This window comes from Nicotiana tabacum, chromosome 8, assembly GCF_000715075.1.
Source record: "Nicotiana tabacum cultivar K326 chromosome 8, ASM71507v2, whole genome shotgun sequence".
Lineage (NCBI taxonomy): Eukaryota > Viridiplantae > Streptophyta > Magnoliopsida > Solanales > Solanaceae > Nicotiana > Nicotiana tabacum.
In genome coordinates this window covers 110,010,421-110,016,426 of record NC_134087.1, presented here as the reverse complement: position 1 = coordinate 110,016,426, position 6,006 = coordinate 110,010,421, and positions in this window count along the sequence as shown.

Sequence of the window (6,006 nt, the reverse complement as noted above, 5' to 3'; positions counted from 1 at the left end):
CAGAACCTTTAGGAAAACTTCACATTCTTGAATTCTTATCGTGCGTCCTTGATTCAGCTTGAAATGTAACTCTTTGAATTCCTTCCACGCATTCATATGCGCGCATGAACGCTCAGTATCAGATGTTTCTCGATGGCTTGTGATTCCCTGATCGAGGGGCGAGATGTGATCTCTGTGAGTTGATGTTGGTCCAGTCTAGAGGACTTGAGGCCGGATCTTTGCCTATAGCTTGAGCACTGAGGTGTTGATTGTGTGAGCAAGTGCTTTTGAATTTATATGTTCGGTATTTTTCCCTATTAGTGGAAGTGACAGCTGGATGGCTATGTAATGATAATGTTAGTGTTGTGAGGTGTATTCGTATGATTTGGAAGTGACGAGGATGGTCTGCTAAAGGATAGAAGAACTATTAGGTGCTTGAATTCCATCTTGATTCGAGGTATAGCCCCGAGTTATGGGCACGTGAAGGATCTTTTCATGTTTCCCAGTTGTGAGTGAAGTAAATTTCATGTTGCGGTATGAGTACTTAGGAAGACTAAGTGACTGCATACAATTTATGACGGTGGAAGGTATACAGAAATGCTAGTTAGAGGCAAAGCAGGTGGGTTGTCTCCTGCGAAATGTTCTGAGGTTGTACGATCCTTTTGTGTTTGTTAGAAGATCTCATTTGCGAGTGAAGAATATGTGTTGCAATTTAAATTGTGTCGCTTGGAGAGCGGGTGTAACTGTTATGAGAGTGGAATGCGATATTTGCAAAAGAGTTAAAATTCTAGATGAACTATGTTTTCATGGGCTTATAAAAGATTTGAGTTTAATCTCAATATGGTATCATGGCATCAATAGAGTATAATCGTTATGAGTTATTGAGTGTGTGCTGATCTATGGTTTCGAGCCAAGTGGGGGAGCCTACTATTGATTAAGCGATTGCACCGTTAGGTGCTATGTTGGTTCCAGTTTGAGGCGTGCTGGTGAATCAGTTATGGCTTGCAGAAATTGAGACCGAGGATGGCTCGAGTAAAGGAAAATTTTGACGAAGATTATATTATGCTTCATAGGTGTGTGAGAATCACGGGATGTCTTGAGTTGTTATTGGCAAGAATGCTCGGCGCATAGAGCAGGAAGTTGCTTGGTTGTATTGGGATGAGATTACATTCTGCAGTGTCGGAGTGCCAATGAGGCACGGGTTGTTCGGTTCATTTGATCAGACTAATTGCAGTTTGAATAGAGTGAATGACTCTCGAGCATGGTTCTAATGTGTTCAAGATTCTACATGTAGCAATTGGGTATTTTAAAGTTGTATATGTGGTTAGGAACTGAGTTTTCATTTGGAAGATGGCAAGACTTGTGGTACTTTCTACATTAACTATGGGATTCTATATATCAGTATTAGGAAGGTAATGGTTCCAGATTCGCAGGAAGTCCCTTCGGGGTAGGTATTTTTAACGTGGTGCTTTTGAAAACATTTAAGAGAGTACTCAGCGGCTTATGAGCCTTAGACAGTGTGGTTTCATGCTTGGGACTCGCGTGGTGAGTCTGGGTTGAGGAATTGTGGTGTTGTAGCAAGAAGCCGTTCAAGCTAATGGTAGATCAGAGGGAAACTCGAATAGATGGGATAGCGTGGTAGTAGGGTAGATCGGTATGGTAAGGATATGATTAGTTCCTTGGGTGTTTTTGAGGTAACGAGTCTCTGCAGGTTTTTTGCGGCAATTCTTTTTGGTTTTAGTGACATGCGTAGCTTGGTTGAGTTAGAAGAATTCAATCCTGATGAGTTAGTGTCGTGCAAAAGGAATTCGGGGAGTTCTAGATGGATTCTACCACAGTTAGAGAGGTATATTTTTCCTATTGGCGTGAGGAGCATGGGATGTATAGTGGTTCTCTTCTAGATGGGATCAATGGGGAATTCTTGGCTAGTGGAATTCCTAGTTACTTGTGGTTCGGAAGGGATATGAAGTTCTCATGGTTATCCTAGGATGGTACGGGTTATGCGGTATGTTGTGAAGGATTGAGAATCGCGTGTGTAAGGTTGCAGTTTAGTTCTGAAAGGAAGGTCACAACACTTAGGCGGCGGGCAGTTTCAGATAATTAGAGGAACGAGCTTCAGATAATTAGAGAAAGGGTCTTCGGATGATTAAGGAAATGGTATTGCTAATTTGACGAGGGCATATGTTTCAGAAAGGGAAATGTGATTAAGTTGATGATACTTCGGTAGTATTATGACATTTTTCTTGTTAGATCGACTGCTGATATTCGAGTTTGCTTGGTGGCATAGTGGAATTCTAGAATTTCTCTCGTGGAATGATTGGGTATTTGAGGTGTGGTATGTATTCGGACGGCGGAATTAGGACCAGATATGTTAATTCATGGGCCATATGGAGTTGGAGACGGGAAGTTCTCACATTCAGGCTATGTGGTGGTTGTGATTCATGTGTATCGGCACTGTTTAGTGACTATCGGGATTTGGAGACCTGACTAGATCTTTATGTTGCTTGGTATGTTAGATTTTGGATATGATATCGGGTTCAGATTGTTTGTCTTTGTGTGGTGTCATTCTGGACTATTGCGTTAAGGCGACGCCGTTGGCTATGCCTAAAATGTCACGGATTGAGTGGCGAGGTTCGACGGATTATGTCCTAGTGGAGTGGTTTTATATTTCGAAGACCCAGCAGGCGGCTGAGAAGGATTATTTTTCTTAGTTGGGTTTTCGTGATAGATGTCAGTGCAGAGGCTCCTACCATTGATTTAGTTCCGGTGGTGAGGGACTTTTCGGATATGTTTCTTGTGGTCGAGCATGTCGTCGGGCAAGGTGGTTGATTTCGGTATTGATTTGATGCCGGGCACTGTATCGTATGGCACCGACAGAGTTAAAGGAGTTGAAGAACAACTCCAGGATTTTTGTGATAAGGAGCTCGTTGGCAAACCAATGTGGATGCGTGTTCTAATTTGAGCCAACTTGGTTGGCTTCGAATTGTGCTGTTAAAGGGTGTGTTGATTCGATTGTTATTGAACTTATTAATAATATGGGGAGATCCATGAGTTACCTTTCTGTGTTGTGAGATGTTATGATTTGTTGGTTATAGGTACATATGGTGCGATTCTATTAGGGTTTCATAGTGGAAGTCGAGCGGGAAGAGTGATTGGGTGTTTCTCGGTGAATGGCGTATCGGTTATATCCTTTCGGGTTAGTGTGGTGTATGCTATTTGCTTCACAGTGGGTATGATGATTTGCTTTGGTTCTAGACCTCGAATTGTGCGTGGTGATTTCGAGCAATGTGACTAAGGTGGCTCATGTGGAGCAGTGTTGGATAGGATCGCACATCGCAACGAAGTTAATTGGAAGTATGACCTTGCAGGTTAGATTCATGTGTTTTGTTCCTATGATGTGAGACGGGTTCTCAGTATTGTGTTATGGTAGTACTAGTGAACTTGAGGTTCAACTCTTTCATTTGAGTCATTTTCATGATTTGAGTATGTTCGGACTGTTGCGTATTGATGCGTGTATTATGCATGTTGTGGCTTAGGTCTGTATGGATGTGTCATGTCACCAGAGTAATGTGTTGGATTAGAGGAGATCGTTGGTGATCATTAATAAATACGAACGGATGCGATTTCAGCATGTTGGAAGGATAGTATCGAGCTTCAGTTCGGAAATTTGTTGTGGTATTTGCCAAGGAAGGAGTGACTTCATGAATGGTTGATCTGGGAAATGGTTATGGCTTACCACATGTCTTAGTGATCATTGGCAGTATTGTTGATACCCAATTTTTCCCTATGTATTTTTATATACAAAATACTTTTAAAATAGCATATATAAGCATGCCCAAGTGTTTTGGTATTTTTTCTAATTTTTTTAAAATCAATTTATTGTCTATTTTTAGCAGTACAAAATCCAATAATTATTCCCAAGATTATCATTTTGGTGAATAACTTATTTTATTCTCATATTTACACCAAAATATAATTAAGGTGTTTTTTGTATATTTTTACAAATTTTATTTGGTATTTTTAAAGCTAAATTGCATATAATTGCAATTCTAGCCTACTTTAAGATTAATAGCATTTTACAATTGTAAAATTATTTCCAGTATTTTTAAATTAATATTTATATATTATTTATTGTCTCAGTACTTTTAGTTTGCTTTTAAAATTATTTTTTACTATTTTTATAAATAAAAGGGAAAACTAGCTATTTAACATCTAGCCTCATTCCATTTCAAATACACCCTTTTTACCTTTCAATTTTAACCATTATTTGACCCAATCTTAACCCATTTGGACTGGCCCAATTTTTAATTTGACCAAACCCACAACCCGATCCAAATGACCCTTACTCGGTTCCCCACCTACCCTCCTAAATCTGGGCCGTTGATCACACAAGATCAACGACCATAACTCACCCTTCCATAATTAAACCAAACGACCTACCCTAATCTCCCTCATTCTCACCTGACCCGCCGCCTTTGAATCCCAAACGCTCTCAAATCCTCTCATCAGCTCTTCGAAACCCTAGCCTCCTCCTACCTTATTTCACCATGTTTTCATCGGAATCCATGGCTTCTCAGGCCATGGACGATCTGTACTCACCCCTCTCCATCATTATACCTTGGGTGTTCGAGATTTTGAAGGCTGACTTCGATGGTTCTTCCAGATCTTCTCAGATCTTCATTTCTATAGCTTCTCCGGCCATGCTCTGGCACATCCAGGCCTCAGGAGCCTGATTCCTCACCTCTTCGACTCAGGATCTGATTTTTCTTCCAAGCCTTTCTCATTTCTAAGATTTCTCCGAAACCCTAAGTTATTCGAGGCTCTTCTCTGTTTATTTTCTTAAATCTATGGTATGTTCGTGTTCTACTAGGCTTCTGAAGTGTTTACCCCAAATTTTCTTTTCAAAATCGTTTCTGAAAAAAATTTCAAAAAGATCTTTCTGATTCTTTCTTTATGTGTGTTTGTCTGTGCTATGCTTGTATGGCTTCTTTTACTATGCGTGTACTGTTCTCCTACTATTCTTTTTCTACTATACCTGTTACTCATGTTAATCCTTGTTATGTTTCCCTTACTCTTCTACTATATGTGCTTACTGTTGAGTTTTTTTTTGTTTGCTTTATTAGACTCTGTTTGCGTTCTTGCTGAACATGTTTCCTCTATTTTAATTTAAGTATGTATCACCTCTTCTTTTCTGAACTTGTTTAAGTTCCGAGTTTCTCAAATATGTTCTCTATGACCTCAAATTAGCTTTCTTTCTTTGTATCATGTCTGTTTGTTTCTCATAAGTCTTTGAAAGAGGCTTCTGAGCCTGTTTCAATGACTTGCTTTCTCATCTCTATGAAACTCTAGGATTTGGGGGTTTCTTGGCAATTTTGAATTTGTGCGAGTTAGGGAATTTCTCATAAGTTTGCAGACTCATTGTGAGTCTGCAAACTGGACTTGTACCCTTTCTTGCTCCTGATTCTGAACCTCTCTTTGAGTAAACTCTCTTCTACATAACTTCTTGATTCACATGTTTGTGTGCTTTATATATGAGAACTCTTCTTTCAAAAGGTCTTTACCGACTAATTGATTGATTTCGAATTCCTTTTAATGAGTCCTGACTGATTGTGATTGATTCTCTCTAATTGAACCTTATTTACCTTTCCTGACTTGGTTCATTCGAGATTAAACCTGTAACTTTGATTTACCTGGCTGTTTGATTGATTCCCTTTCCTTATTTTTTCCAAGCCTTGTACCACTGAGCTTTTCCTTAAATAAACTTCTACGTATTTACCCCTTTTGTGCTACTTTGAAAAGGTTTTTAATCAAAATTTATTTCTTTAAATGTCTTTTACCCATTTGAAATCAAATCCCTTAACTGAAGGGAAATTCTATGTGATTGATTGCAAGTTATTTTCTTACCTTTCTTACTTTCTTCACTGCACTATAAAAGGGACTACCCTTCCTCATTTTTAACACACTTCCAATTCAATACTTTTACACCACTACATCGAGTTCAATACCTCGAACTTTTAGATCAATACT